The 16,338-nt window shown below is 41.9% G+C and overlaps 1 long non-coding RNA gene across 1 annotated transcript; it reads right to left on the reverse strand.

Annotated features, from left to right (window-relative positions):
- Positions 1-3,993: 3,993 nt before the first annotated feature.
- LOC148043221 (uncharacterized) lies at positions 3,994-16,019 on the reverse strand. The gene is made up of 3 exons (XR_015698355.1): positions 15,606-16,019; positions 13,758-13,888; positions 3,994-4,098 (listed from the first exon to the last, which is right to left on the reverse strand). It is a non-coding gene; the product is annotated as an uncharacterized LOC148043221 (long non-coding RNA).
- Positions 16,020-16,338: the final 319 nt, after the last annotated feature.

Genomic DNA, 16,338 nt, shown 5'->3' on the forward strand with positions numbered 1-16,338 from the left:
GAGGGGGAGGAAGAAGAGGAGGGAGGAGGGGGAGGAGGAGGAGATGAAGAGGAGGAAGAGGAGGGAGGAAGAGAAGAGGAAGGAGGGGGAGGAGGAAGAGGAAGAGGAGGAAGAGGGAGGAGGAGAAACAGAAGAGGAGGGAGGAGGAAGAGGAGGAAGAAGGAGGGGGAGGAGGAAGAGGAGGTATTCAATTCAATGTTTTCAATTTATTGAGTTTGTATGCCGCCCTATTCCCGAGAGACTCAGGAACATTCCTTTCTCAGAGAGTCAAGGACGCCTAACTCTGCACCTGGTGTGGCGTGACTGGGAGGCATCTCCAGTTGTGGATGGTGCCTGATTGGGCCATGGGATGGACATGTGTGTGCAGGAGGAAGGGACTTTGACTTTCTTTTGGGTGGGGAAAACCTGGAGCCTTTCGGATTCGGCTTTTCCCAGATGTGCCAATATGACGTCTCTAATAAAATGGAACTTTGAGGAACCTCGAGCCTCGGAGTCGTCATTTATTGGGGGTGTCACTTGGAACCCTGACAGGTAGTCCCTGACTTACAACAGTTCCTTTAGTGACCGAAGTTACCACGGCACTGAAAAAAGCAACCAATGACCATTCTTCACACTTATGACCACTGCAGCATCGCCGGGGTTGGAAACGTCATAAAAAAATGGGCACATTTTATCCTCTGCGGTGGCTGTGCGTCAAAGGAAAAAAAATATTGGACAATGACAATTACTTAGAAAAGATGATAAGGAAACGTGCAGATTTCAAACCTGAATTGTTATTATTATAATATAATAATAGAAAACTTGATCAGAAAAGTATGAATTTATCTTTACATGTCTTAACAACAGCGAGGGTCGTTTTCGCACAATACTGGAGAAATGAAGATCTGGCGCAAGAATGAGGAAATAATCGAGAAGACACGAGACTGTGCAGAAATGGATAGACTGACATTGAAAATCAAACAGAAAGAGGACATAGAATACTATCAAACATGGGATTTATTTTATCAATGGTTGGAAAAAAGGGATGGAGATGAAGAATCTAATTTGTATGGTTAAGCAATTTGCATACCCAGACAAGATGATGTTTATAAAGCACTAAGAAATGCAGGTTAGCCAAAATGTTCCCTGAGTTATCTCCATTGTGTTGGAAATGTGGAAGAAAGGATGGCACATTCTACCATATTTGGTGGTCCTGTACTGAGGCCACGAAATACTGGAAAAGGATTAAAAAAATGGCTAAAAGAGGTTACCGGGGCAAGCATGGAATGGAGACCTGAGAACCTTCTACTAAGCATTAAACCAGAAAACATGAGCAGTTCAATATGGCATTTGAGCCTACATATATAATTGTGGCCGCAAGAATAACTTATGCACAATTTTGGAAATCCACTACCATACCGTCGGAAGAGGCTATAATTAAAAAGATCTACGAATGTGCAGAAATGGACAGAATGACGGGTTGGCTGAGGGACAAAGGAGAAACGGAACATTATCTTAGCTGGAACTTATGGTATATGTGGGCGACAAGGAGAACAGCAGGGACTTAAAATGGGGAAAGTTAAAAGTGAACATGGGTATTGTAATAGATCCCTGAACTTTGCAATGAGAAGATGTGGCTTAGAGACCTAACAATGAGGAAGGAAAGAAAAAAGTTGGGCTGTGAATGACTGTCACCGGGGGGAGGGGGGGTGTATGTTTAAAATTGTATTTGTATGTTTTACTCTTAAAAAAATGTATAACTAATAAAGATTACTTTTTAAAAAAAGAAAGAAATGCATTTAATGCAAAATCAATTTGAAAAACACACCAGAGAAATCCGACTGCACAAGGAATCCGCTGGTTTCGTTCTTCGTTTTGCAGTTCCTTGCAGCTATCTAGAAACTTGGGTTACCCTCCTCCAAGTGGCCAAGCCATCCATTACTGGAGAACCAAATCAACGGAGTTTGTCTTTTGCAAAAGACAAATGGAAAATGACTACGAAAACCAGACCGTTCGTCTGGGGGGGAAAAAATTAAGTCTCTCGCATCGAACTCTGGGGTTGTTGGTTTTTTTTGCTGGCATTGCTTCTTCGTGGACAAAATGCTGACGAGGGACACAACCTGTAGGATCAGCAAAAACAAACCTGAATCCCAAATAACCCAGAGGAACACGAGATCAGACTCGTAACGCATCTGCATTCCCCCACCTACCCGAAAATTGCAAACCCAAGCAACTTCTGGTGTCCTCCCAGATGTGTGGGGTTTTTTTTTTCTGTCTCTCTCTGGGGTTGTGGAAAGATAAAATGTCAACGCCACTCAGCCCTTTGTGACATCCAAGTTCTTTAAATAGAAACCTGGATCCATTCTTCTTCTTCTTCTTCTTCTTCTTCTTCTTCTTCTTCTTCTTCTTCTTCTTCTTCTTCTTCTTCTTCTTCTTCTTCTTCTTCTTTTTCTCCTCCTCCTCTTCCTCCTCCTCCTCCTCTTCTTTTTCTTCTTCTTCTTCTTCTTCTTCTTCTTCTTCTTCTTCTTCTTCTTCTTCTTCTTCTTCTTCTTTTCTCTCCTCCTCCTCCTCCTCCTCCTTCCATATCCATCATTGGACATTGGTGATCATGTTGGCCATCCTATTTTTATCAACAGCCGCACGAAAAAAGTGTTGCTGAGTTTTGTCCAAACTGGTCCCTTAGATTTTGAAGCCATCATGATGTTCTTCTTCTTCTGCCTGGATCTCTTTTGCCTTCAATCTTTCCCAGGAGGATTAAGTGAAGGATGCCGTATTTTTCCGGGTGTCTCATCCCATGTCCAAAATATTCTTTCTCTTTTTTTCATGGTTTTGAAATAATGCATACTGGCTGCATATAAATACAGTGTGTGTGTGTGTGTGTGTGTGTGTGTGTGTGTGTGTGTGTGTGTGTGTGTGTGTAGTCAGATCATTAATCTAGCTGTGAAATCACTTTGGGCTCTGCTGTCATCCTTTTCTTCTCACTTGAATTAATTTCAGATTTGCTTTTTTTATTATGCCCTGTCTTAGATTCTTTTTTTCCTCATTAATTTCTTCACCTATGAAATCCTTCTGAACACCCTTATAGGATTATTAATATAATATTACTAGCCGATAACCCGCCGTTGCCCGGGTATTTATTTGTAGGGGGGAAAATGTCCGGACCAAACGTGATTCCTAATGTTGGATTTTCCCCACTTACCAGAGGGAGCCCCCTGGTGGAGTACTGTGAAGCCGTTACCATGGCAACTCCACTGCAGCTGCACAGTAGGAGCCATTTTAAGGCAGTACAGTAGAAGCCATTGTAAGGCACAACAGGCTGTATCTTAACAGAACACACATCCCGAGGGGTGTTAGGAGTGTCTTACCCCCCACAGTATTTTTTTCCAGAGACTAAGTTCGGTTGAAATTGCTTGAGGCATTCCAGAGTTATGCTGGAACATACACACCAGTGGTGGGATTCAGCCAGTCCGCACCTATTCGGGAGAACCGGTTGTTAACTTTCTAAGCAGTTCAGAGAACCGGTTGTTGGAAGAAATCTCATTTTGTTTTTTTTCCCACTTGACAGGGCTAATCCTGTAAGGAAGGCAGGAAGGAAACATTCTGGTGTTGTTTCTAGCCTAATCTTATTTGCTCTGATTACAGAAACTGCCTCTCTGGTTAACCCTTATGACATTGTCACAGCTAAGGCAAAGCGCCCATCGACATGAGTGACATTGAGTTCGCCATGCCCACGCAGTCACATGATCACTGCGCCATGCCTACCCAGCTGGTCATTAGGGCAGAGAACCGGTTGTTAAATAATTTGAATCCCACCACTGATAGACACACAAACAGAGACACACAGAGACACTGCCATTTTTATATATATATAGAAGATTATTAGTATACTTCTAATATAATATGATAGACACATGCTGAATCTTAAGATCCCGAAATAGTCCTGGTTATCCCTTTTTCCTCCAAGAAGCTCCCATCTGTTCATACTTGTCCCTCAACCTTATCTTATCCTCCTACCTTGAGATAAATCGCATCAGGTAGGACCGGTCCAAATTTGGCCAAGGTGTCTCAAGACCTTCGGTCTCCTTCATCCAATCTATATTTCTCATAGATGTATCCGAGCTGCAAAAGGTAGAAGAGAAACAACTGAGGTGAAAGAGAAAGATGAACGGAAGCAAGCAGTTTCCATTGAAATTGTTTTTACAAGGAGGAGGGGAAGAACCCACTGTCAACGCCTCCCCCCCCCAAAAAAAATCACAAGATGTTTTTGTTAACCCATCTGGATCGACACAATTAAGTTATTCGAAGTTACGGACTTGGTGAAAAGTTTTGTTTTTTTTAAAAAAAAGGCGATGGGTTTGCATCACTGGCTTAAATGCAATATACATACATACATACATACGTGTGTGTGTGTGTGTGTGTGTGTGTGTTATTTGTGCTGATAAATAAATAATTTTTATTTATCAGCACAAATAAAAAACACAAATATAACAAAGGCAACAGTAAAAATATTGGGTTTCTGTCGTGATGGACTCTTGTGACGAGCTGATTGACAGATGATGGAAGCAGTTAGCTTCCTCCCATAATTGGGGCTTACCAGGGGTTGTAAAAGAAATCTAATATATATATATACATACATACATACATACACACACACATATACATATATATATATATATATATATATATATTGTTGTATTTCTGCTGATAAATAAATAAAGGGAGACTAGTATAGATCTATTTCAAGCTATTTAGCTCTCATCAGCTAGCCATACCCTTACTGGGATTTGAACCTATTTATCAGCACAAATAAAAAACACAAATATAACAAAGGCAACAGTAAAAATATTGGGTTTCTGTCGTGATGGACTCTTGTGACGAGCCGAAGGACAGATGATGGAAGTATTGATCTTCCTCCCATATTTGGGCATACCATGGGTTGTAAAAGAAATCTAATATATATATATACATACATACATACATACATACACACACACGTATACGTATACGTATACGTATACGTATACGTATACGTATACATATACATATACATATACATATACATATACATATACATATACATATACATATACATATACATATACATATATATATATATATATATATATATATATATATATACACACACACACACACACATACATACATACACACACACACACACACACACACACATACATACATACATACATACATCAGATGCAGTAGGAAATTAAGCAAGTTGATGTCAAGGAAATGTTGTCCAAAAAGAAAAAGGAAAGGAGAGGTTTTCCACCTTGGATTTACTGAATTTCTGGTGATTCTCAACTACTATAAAGAAAGTCGAAGGGATCGTTTACAATGGTTATAGCACCTCCATGTGGCTCGCTAACGAATCCATCAGCTTAAAAGAGAAAGAGGCAGGAAAGATGTCTCAGCAATAAATTGGATAAACAGTTTTAAGTTTAGCCCTTTGGGGATCCCCTCCTCGCCTCTTCTTTTTCACAACAAAACTTAAAAGGGTTGAAGAAGATTGGGGGGAGTGGGAGGAAATGCAGCGATTCTGTGGTTTTTATCGCAGGAGCGGAAGGATTTAGCACAATCGCATCTGCGGAGCCTCCCCCCCACCCCACCCCCAGCAACCATGAGAAAATCCACCTTGTATTAATAACTATATAAAACATTGTTTTTTTAAAGTAGCAGGAAGTAGCCGGATCTGAAAAGTGGTGGTATGTTTTGATTATAGGAAAAATTACTTCAACAGAAGATTTCCTGCTTTATAAATCAGTTTGCTTCCTGGTTGTCCCAAAGGTGGGTTTTTTTTTTTCAAGAGGCAACTGGACTTTCTGGATTTTTTTTCTTTGAAGGGGTTTCGCTTCTCATCCAAGAAGCTTCCTCAGCTTCTCTCAGAAGCTTCTTCAGATTCTCTCAGAACTGAAGAAGCTTCTTGGGTGAGAAGCAAAACATCTTCAAAGAAAAAACAGAAAGTCTTGAAAAAGCACCTTTGAGATAACCATGGATGGCAGAGAATCTCCATAGATAGCTGATTTGATTTGATTTTTTATTATATTTATATGCCGCCCTTTTCCCCCGACGGGGACTCAGGGCGGCTCACAATTCAAATCAGGGAAGGGGGGGGTACAGACAAAAAATAAAAGACGAAACATAACAATACATAATTTAAAAACACCCAACAGTCATACCATTCGAGTCGGGGGCAACAGCTCTTTAGCCCCATATCTGCTTTCGGGTGTGCTAATTTTCTACCTGCTCAAAGATTTTACTTAAGGGAACATTTTTAAAGTGTGAGCTTCTACCTGCAGATTAAGATTAGACAGTCTGAGCTCTTCCGGTTATTGAGTGGTTTATGTTTTTTTTTTTTTAATTCTGCTGTTTCCTCAGAATCAAGATTCAGATGTGATTTCCTTCTGAATAAACACACACCAAACTTGAAAGTTTGAACACAAAATCTCACGCAAAGACCGAGAGAAAGGAAGGGGGAATAATTAGCTCATCCATCACTATTTTCAGGGGGGGAATGAAAGTCCCATCAACAGAGCAAAGGGCTGGTAAAAAAAAAAATCTTCCAGTGTTTTCTTATCAAGTCACCAGGAACCTAAATAGGAAAATGAGGTCTCATCCTTTCTGTGTTCCCCTTGTTTATTTGCACCTTCTTAGAGGAAAGAAATTAAGCATGAAATTAACTAATCATGTTGCTTCCGCGCTCCATATAAATCACCACTGTCACCCACTGTCCTTGATGTCCAAACCAAGATGAAGGCTGGTGAGTGGAAGGAAGTCCCGTGTCCTTCAAAATGGGGAGCGTCTCTCTGGGTTGCCACAGGTCCATGCCTGATGTGCTTGAAGGAACCTCTGGTGAAGGTGACATCAAGAGGCTTGCCACATCAATGGTTTTGAGATAGTGTGACGACCTCTCGCGGTTTCTACTTGTCCAACAAGAACTAGTGGAATTGGCATGTTGCAGAGCCCTTCAATTAAACAAACGCCATCTTTGGGGATCCAAAGAAGCATGCGCTCCCTCAATCCCTGAGATGCAACCATGTCATGGGAACATCAAAACCCAGTCATTTTTGGCTAATCCACCAAGAAAAAGAAAGGAAAGCTCAAATTACTCAAGGAGCTGCTGATTCTACAGAGGAATTATTGAGTCTGTCATCTGCACCTCCGTAACTGTCTGGTTTGGCTCTGCAATCCAACAAGACAGGCACAGACTTCAACGGATAATTAGAACTGCAGAAAAAACAATGGCTACCAACCTGCCTTCCATCGAGGACCTGCACACTGCACGAGTCAAAAAGAGGCCTGTGAAAATATCTACAGACCCCTCGCATCCTGGACATAAATTGTTTCAACTCCTACCCTCAAAACGAGACTATAGGACACTGCACACCAGAACAACTAGACACAAGGACAGTTTTTCCCTGAACGCCATCACTCTGCTAAACAATTAATTCCCACAACACAATGTCAATAATTTTACCAAGAATGTATTACTATTATTTTTCTCTTCCTTCCTAGTATCTATCTCCCCCGACTTATGACTATAACCATGTTGCTTGTATCTTTCAATTTATATTGTTTTCATTGTATCCTAGTATGATTTGATAGCTTATTAGTAACCTTGATTATCACTAAGTGTTGCATCTTTTTATTCTTGATGAATGTATTTTTATTGTCCTTATGTACACTGAGAACATATGCACCAAAGTAGCAATAGCAATTAGACTTATATACCGCTTCATAGGGCTTTCAGCCCTCTCTAAGCGGTTTACAGAGTCAGCATATTGCCCCCAACAACAATCCGGGTCCTCATTTCACCCACCTCGGAAGGATGGAAGGCTGAGTCAACCCTGAGCCAGTGAGATTTGAACCGCCGAACTGCAGTCAGCTGAAGTAGCCTGCAGTGCTGCATTTAACCACTGCGCCACCTCGGCTCTTAAGTCCTTATGTACACTGAGAACATTTGTGCATATGCCCCCTCGATCCCTGAGATGCAAATTCATATGCACAAATTCCTTGTGTGACCAACCACACTTGGCCAATAAAGAATTCTATTCTATTCTTTTTTAAAAAAAAAATCTAGAGAGGAAGCACGGAAGAAAACCTTAGACTGGACCGCAGACAGATGGACTTCTTGTCATCTGGTTCCAGATTTCTTGGGCTTAGCTGGACAGAGGAAACCAGGATGTCCACTTTCCACCACAAATGGCATGCTCTACAACGTTCACCCAACTTTGCTTCCCTGTTTTAGATGAAGCTTCTTGGATTTTTCGCGAGGTCCCCTCAAGAGCCGAGGTGGCGCGGTGGTTAAATGCAGCACTGCAGGCTACTTCAGCTGACTGCTAGATCAGCAGTTCAGCGGTTCAAATCTCACCGGCTCAGGGTTGACTCAGCCTTCCATCCTTCCGAGGTGGGTAAAATGAGGACCCGGATTGTTGTTGGGGGCAAGAGGCTGACTCTGTAAACTGCTTATAGAGGGCTGAAAGCCCTATGAAGTGGTATATAAGTCTAACTGCTATTGCTATTGCTATTGCTCTATCTATCTATCTATCTATCTATCTATCTATCATCCATCTATCTATCTATCATCCATCTATCTATCTATCTATCTATCCGAGGTGGCGCAGTGGTTAGGGTGCAGTATTGCAGGCCACTTCAGCTGACTTTTATCTGCAGTTCGGCAGTTCTAATCTCACCGGCTCAGGGTTGACTCAGCCTTCCATCCTTCCGAGGTGGGTAAAATGAGGACCCAGATTGTTGTTGGGGGCAATATGCTGACTCTGTAAACCGCTTAGAGAGGGCTGAAAGCCCTAGGAAGCGGTATATAAGTCTCACTGCTATTGCTATTGCTTAGTTTGAAACAAATAAATGACAGAAGCTCATTTTAGCCCAACCGAAAAAGAAAGAGCTTCAAAGCTATTGAGAAGAGAATGTCATGCAAAAGGATTCCCATAACTTCCACCAGTGCTGAACGCAATTATCTCGGGAAACTCATGGCCATCGAAGAAAGCAATAAAAGTCCCATGCGAAGTTCTTTGGAGAGCATGGTGTATGTCTTCATTTAAGTTAAGAGCATTTGTGGAAAGAAGCGCCGTGGCTTCCTGTGGCTTCTTCCCAAAAGTCACAATAAAGCATGGGAACTGCCTTTCTTTGCATAGCGTGGCTAATAGAGAGAGATAAGCCTTGTTGGCACAGGATACTTCAAGCCAAGTCAATAATCCAATAAATATTTTTGTGTTAAGCGTGCGCGCGCGTGAGTGTGTGTGTGGGTGTGGGTGAAGGGCAGAGCATCTGAGCCTCTTATGGAGAAAAATTAACAGAAGTTTAGGCATGAGAGAGAAGTTCGTGCCGATTTTTGTCTCCTTAACAAATTTGTTCTTGGGCAATAAAGACAATTGTCTACCATAAATCCATTAATATTATTGTCATCTTTATTAGTATATTTTTACCATGGGAGACATGATGTTATTCTTTCTAATCTCAAAGATGAGGTTTAATAGGATCATTCCAAACACGTCCCCGCTGGTAGCTGTTTTATTACATTTGTAGCAGATGATGCAATACTCAATTATCTTCCTCACTATTGCTACTCCGGGCTCTTCTCTAGGACCCAAAATCACACTTACTGGAATAAGCTGATTTTATGACTCATATTATCTTTGGCGGAGCTTAAAAGACATTCACAACCGTAGCCTTTACTACCACAGTTCACAGGTGCACCGTGAATAATTTGTCTAAGCCCTTAAAAAGGAGGAATGTTACAATTAATTAGTAGAATAACTCCATGGAGTTATTTTGGCTACCATGGGTAGCTTAAGAAGAAAAAAATTAACTCGCTGTGTTCTGAAATCTTACCAAACTGACAGCTTTCGTGACACAGATGAGAAGAATCTGTTTTAAACTTTCTTATGACCTCGATTTTTATGATAAGGGAGGGAGGGAGGGAGGAAGAAAGGAAGGAAAGAAGAAAGGAGAGACAGGGAGGGAGGGAGGAATTTCTCTTCACATTGCTTAAGCATTCATTGGCCAAGATTCTGTATGCAGTTATAGCAATAGCAATAGCAGTTAGACTTATATACCGCTTATATACCGAGGTGGCGCAGTGGTTAAATGCAGCACTGCAGGCTACTTCAGCTGACTGCAGTTCAGCAGTTCGGCTGTTCAAATCTCACCGGCTCAGGGTTGACTCAGCCTTCCATCCTTCCGAGGTGGGTAAAATGAGGACCCGGATTGTTGGGGGCAATATGCTGACTCTGTAAACCGCTTAGAGAGGGCTGAAAGCCCTATGAAGCGGTATATAAGTCTAACTGCTATTCATGGGGCTTTCAGCCCTCTCTAAGCGGTTTACAGAGTCAGCATATTGCCCCCAACAATCCGGGTCCTCATGGCGGGAAGAAGGGAGGGAGGAAGGAAGAAAGGAAGGAGAGAAAGGGAGGGAAAAGAGAGAAAAGAGGGAAGAAGGAAGGAAGGAAGGAAGGAAGGAAGGAGAGAAAGGGAGGGAGGAGAGAGAAGGGAGGGAGGAATCTATCTTCACATCACTTAAGCATTCATTGGCCAAGATTCCGTATGTAGTTATGGTGGAAAAGGAAGGAAAGGAGGAAGGGAGGGAGGGAGGGAGGGGAGAGAAGGGAGGGAGGGAGGAATCTGTCTTCACGTCGCTTAAACATTCATTGGCCAAGATTCTGTATACAGTTATAGCGGAGAAGGGAGGGAGGGAGGGAGGAGAAGGGGAAGAGAACTAATGACTTGCAGTGTGAAAGAACTTCATTTCATAAAAAATATCTTTAAGCAGAGAAAGCACGCTTGGTCTCCTCCAAATCAGATTTATCTACCAAGCCTATTTCTGTGGCTTCCTACGATTGTTTTTAGGTCTTCTCCTGCAGGCCCAACGGGCGTTGGAAAAGAGCTTATCTATTTATTAGAATGAGCGAAAGAAACAAAGTTTGATAAATTATGCACTGCTATCTGGCTGGATAAAAATAAAAAGCTAGGCATTTTTTCACGGCTAGAAGGCACCTGGGTTTCCCGCTAACTCCAGGGATGGAGGCACCATGGAGGCTTTTAATGCTGTCACTGGAAACGGATTGCAATTCAGGGTGGTTAAGTGGACACCTTTTCCGGAAGGACTACAGCTGTACAACCCCATCCCTTCATTTGTAAATCATTTTGCTTTTCTTAAGGACTTCTGGCTGGCCCGCTTGAGTTTCTCACCAGCCTTTTGTCAATATCTCCTACCGGTTTTGTTCTCAGTGTCACAAGACTTCTTGACCTTGTTACGGTCCTTTCTCCTCCCAGGCACTCGGGTTCTTAATCAAGTGGTGTCCTGCCATCGATTTTCTGGCAGCTTCAATGCATGCCACAGATTTCGTAAAAATGAGCAGAAATAGCTCATTTTTGCCAATCCTTTGAGATACTCCAGATCAGGAGATATGAGTTATGAATGCTAATGATAAGGCTGTGGTTTCCTGCAACTGAACATGACTTTATCCTAAAAACTAGCTGGATAACCGTGCTCCACTACGACACTACATGATCGGGCTTGATAAATCGACACTTATAGCTTGAAAATTAATGAGTAGTTATGATCGGCCTCCCTTCTCCCCTTCTCTTCCTCAGGCTTGCCCCACGGAGGCCTCGCCTATCTTTTCCCCTTCTCTCCCTCAATCCAACTCCTTAGCATCAGAGTGTTTTTTTTCAGATGGGAAGGGGCAGTAGAATGTCTAAACTGCCAGCCTGCAGGCCAGATGAGTCACGCGCTGGCCACGCCCATGCCCAAGTGGCAGTTGGAACAGAGATCTTTTTAGGTGGGGAGGGAGAGTAGAATGTCTAACTCCTCAGCATCAGAGCGTGTTAACAAAAATATAAGAAATACTAATGATCTGATGGTCATTTTGAAAAAAATCCTTTCTTAGCGAGCACCAAGAGGAACATATGTGCCAAATATCAAGTTTGTAGGCTTTACGGTTCTGGAGATTTCGTGATGAGTGAGTGGTATTTCGCTTTTATATATATAGATGAAAATAATCTGAGATCCGATATATGTGTGTGTGTGTGTGTGTGTGTGTATATATATATATATATATATTAATCACAACCCCTGGTATGCCCAAATATGGGAGAAAGCCTACTGTTTCCATTCTCGGCTCGTCACAAGAAACCATCCAGACGGAAACCCAATATTTTTACTGTTGCCTTTGTTACATTTGTGTTGTATTTGTGCTTTATTTATTTATCAGCACAAATACAACACAAATGCATTTGTGTGTGTGTGTGTGTGTGTTGCATTTGTGCTGATAAATAAATATTTGGGCATACCAGGGGTTGTGACACAATACGTATGTATGTATAGTGGTATGTATGTATGTATGTATGTATGTATGTATGTATGTATGTATGTATGTATGTATGTATTTATTTATTTATTTATTTGCTATTCCTATTTTGGACTCGGATTTCTCTTTTGACATTGCTATCTTGGCTGTGGCTCTTCTTCCTGCTCCTCGAGTTTGTTCTCGTAGCCCATTTCTCCAAGTTGCAGGGAGTTTCCATTTGAGCTTCAGTAGAAGGAAGAAAAAGACACAATCCCTTTGGCAGAGAACATCCAGTAAAGAAGCCACCGCAGACAATGAAATTCATTTTAAGATGGTTCACCGTCCAAAGTCATTTCTTGAGATGGGCAGCCGTGCCAATGAATAAATAAAGTTGGCCAAATCTCAGCTAAGAATATATTTTGAAATGGGACGCTTTTCTTTCTCCTCCCCGCCCGCTTTCCCCTGGATCCAGGAGACGTCATTATCATTCCTTTGAAGAGTAAATTCAAGTGATGTGATAACATTATTGTGAGCAAAATCAAGCTACCAGGAAAACCTGACTTGTTTCCTTTGAAGAAAAACTTGAAATGGGATTTGACTGCAATATTTCAGCCAGATACAATTAAAGTAATGTCATAAATATAGATATGTAAAAATCCAACCTCATTGCTAACAGAATATGATAACAAAAGAAATGACGGTTGCAACAGGACGCAGCTAAGAATGAAGTGCTGCACAATATATTCATATATATTGTATATACAAAGATTAACTAAGGGAGAGAGGGGGGGGAGAGAGAGAGAGAGAGAGATGGATGGATGGATGGATGGATGGATGGATGGATGGATAAGATACGACCAGTCATGGAAGGAAGGAAGAAAGGAGGGAGGGAGGGAGGGACGGAGGAAGGGTGGAAGGAAGGAAAAACAAAGGAAGAGAGGAAGGAAAAAATGAATGAATGAATGAATATATGAAGGAAGGAAATACAGAGCAATGGGGAGAGAGGGGGAGGGGGGAGAGAGGGAGGGATAAGCTATGAGCAGTCACAGAAGGAAGGAAGGAAGGAAGGAAGGAAGGAAGGAAGGAAGGAAGGAAGGAAGGAAGGAAGGAAGGAAAAATGACAGAACAAAGGAAGAAAGATAGGAAAGAAAGAGGGAAAGAAGGAAGGAAAAGAAGGGAGGAAAAGAAGGAAGGAAATACAGAGCAAAGTCCTCATAAAAGAGGACTTTTAATTTGTTTGCTAATAAAAGCCACTGCAAGAACTTCTGATTTGCACCTACTATGGACTAACACCACTTCCCTTCTCCAAAATTAACACTAATTCTGCTTTGGTGTTTGTGTGCATTTTGTGTGCATTTGCTAGCTTGGTAAGCAACCTGCGATGCATCTTGGGTGGAAACAAAACTCCCCCCCCCCTTTTTCCAAACAAGGAGCCTTCTAACTTCCTACCTTTTGGGGATTTTTTAAAGTTTTCTTGAGTGGCAACTTGTCCGACAGAGTCATCTTGTGGTCCAACGTAGCATTACATTCCGTGGCTCACACGCCTTTGCACACCACACCGTCATTCCCGTTTTTCACTCCTGCCGGAAAGCAAAATTCCACTCAGAAGCTGTTTGTGTGTGTGTGTGTGTGTGTGTGTGTGTGTGTGTGTGTGTGCAAAAGTCCTGTTGCCATCCTCCCCTAGCATGCAACCGTTAAAACCCAAATGGGTTTTTTTTCTTATTCTTCTCTTTCTTCCTAGTGTCCATCTCTCCCCACTTATGACTGTAACCATGTTGCTTGTAACTTTACAATTTACATTGTTTTATTTGTTTCCTGGTATGATTTGATTGCTTATTAGTAACTTATGACTATCACTAAGAGTTGTGTCTTATGATTCTTGATGAATGTATTCTGTTTTGTTTTTCTTCGTGTGCATTGAAAGCATCTGCACCAAAGACCAATTCCTTGTGTCTCCAATCACACTTGGCCGATAAATAATTCTATTCTATTCTACTCTATTCTGTTCTCTCCTACATTCGTTCTGTTGTTTTATTCTATTCTATTCTTCCCTACTCTACTCCATTCCATTCCATCTCCTATCCTATCTTATTCCACTCTTCTCTCTTCCATTCCATCCCATCTCCTATTCTAGTCTAGTCTATCCTCTTCTATTCTATTCTACTCTATTCTGTTCTATTCTCTCCTACATTCGTTCTGTTTTTATTCTATTCTATTCTTCCCTACTCTACTCTATTCCATTCCATCTCCTATCCTATCTTATTCTACTCTTCTCTATTCCATTCCATCCCATCTCCTATTCTAGTCTAGTCTATCCTCTTCTATTCTATTCTATTGTTCCATAAGTCCAGCCGTTCAAACCACAAGACCGATAGGTGAAAACCATCAATTGATCGATTATCATTGGACTTATATGGCTGCCCAACTTCTAAAAGTGATTCTGGGTGACTTACAATTGAGGCATTAAAAACAATAGAAGTAAAACATGAATAAAAGGACCAAGGAACCCCCATTTCCCCCCCCATCCCCAATTAAATGATAACAAGATCACCAGGGTATTATTTGTCTTAATATTGTCTATATTATGGTTCTTCGCATCGTCGGCCAGGTATTTAGACTGGATTTGATATTTTTGTCCACCTATCAAATCATTTCCAAGGATCTGATGTGGATGCTTGAGGATTATTAATGCAATTATTTGAAGACTATTAATAGAATTAATAATTTATTTGGCGTGGGTAGATGTTGAGGAGTTGCAATGAAGGCTTTGGGGAAGATATTTCAGATATTATGATGCCTTCCAAGAGCTGCCAAAATCAGAACGTGCAGGTTATCCTTGACTTACAACAGTTCATTTAATGACCATTCAAAGTTACAGCAGCACTGGAAAAAGCGACTGATGACTGTTTTTCACACTTATGACCATTGCAGCATAACAATAGGCACAGGATTTACATTTGGATGCTTGGCAGCTGACTCGTATTTATGACGATCGCAGTGTTCCAGGGTTACGTGATCCCCTTTTGCGACCTTCTGGCTGGGAAAGCAGATTCGCTTAACCAAAGTATTACTAATTTAAGAATCACAGTGATTCACTTAACCACTGCGGCAAGAAAGGTTGCAAAGCAGGGCAAAACTAAATTTTTTCGCTTAGCAACGGAAACGTGAGGGTTCATTTGTGGTCATAAGTCGAGTACAATCCACGGCACTGCATGAAGATTCGGTGGAAGTCAAAAGTTGGACAGTGAGGAAGCTGTTTTAAGACTACTGGATTTTAAAAAGACCTTTTCAACTTACCAATAAGCACAGGATGCTCAACACTTTTATTCCCAAATTTTATTCAGATTTCAGCTTTAAGCCGCAGAGAAGGGGACGAAAAAGCGGCCAGTGTGATTGCATTAGAGCAAAAAATGCCTCTATTTGCACAGCTGGGCTTTTTATTATTTGATAATATTTGGTAAATCTATATTTGGAAGAAACACTTGGGCTTCGTTAGATTGCAAATTGTGTTAGAATCTGCAAAAGCCGCACATCCGGACCACCACGTCCATTTATCTCCTTGTGGAAACAACCTCCGCGCTTCTTTACTTCGCCCCTCAACCAACCCGCCGCCTCTCTCCTCCAGCAAAACTGCCGGCCATTTCCGGCCTCTTCTCCCCTTTTATAGTACACAGGGACTCCCGCCTCCTTCGGCTCGCCATTGGTCCGCCCGCTCATTCCCCGGGTTTCCATTGGAAGAGAGGTTGTGAGCGAAACGAGCGGCGTCGCCGTTAAGAAGAAACATCGAGAGGACGAGGCGGAGGCGGAGCCTCATCCGTTCCGAACGCGCGTGCGTGAAAGAGAGAGAGAGAGAGAGAGAGAGAGAGAGAGAGAGAGAGAGGAGGCGGCGCCCGACCTCTCCCCTCCCATGCAAAAAACCGCGCGGGATCTCGCGCCAACTCCCAACAACCCGCTCTCGGTTCGGCGGGAGTTCTCGCGCGATCAGAAAAAAAAAAGGGAGGGAGGGAGGGAGGGAGGGAGGGGGAAAAAC

This window comes from Thamnophis sirtalis, unplaced genomic scaffold, assembly GCF_051295495.1.
Source record: "Thamnophis sirtalis isolate CommonGarterSnake01/CBP01778 unplaced genomic scaffold, rThaSir2_p1.2 scaffold_13, whole genome shotgun sequence".
NCBI lineage: Eukaryota > Metazoa > Chordata > Lepidosauria > Squamata > Natricidae > Thamnophis > Thamnophis sirtalis.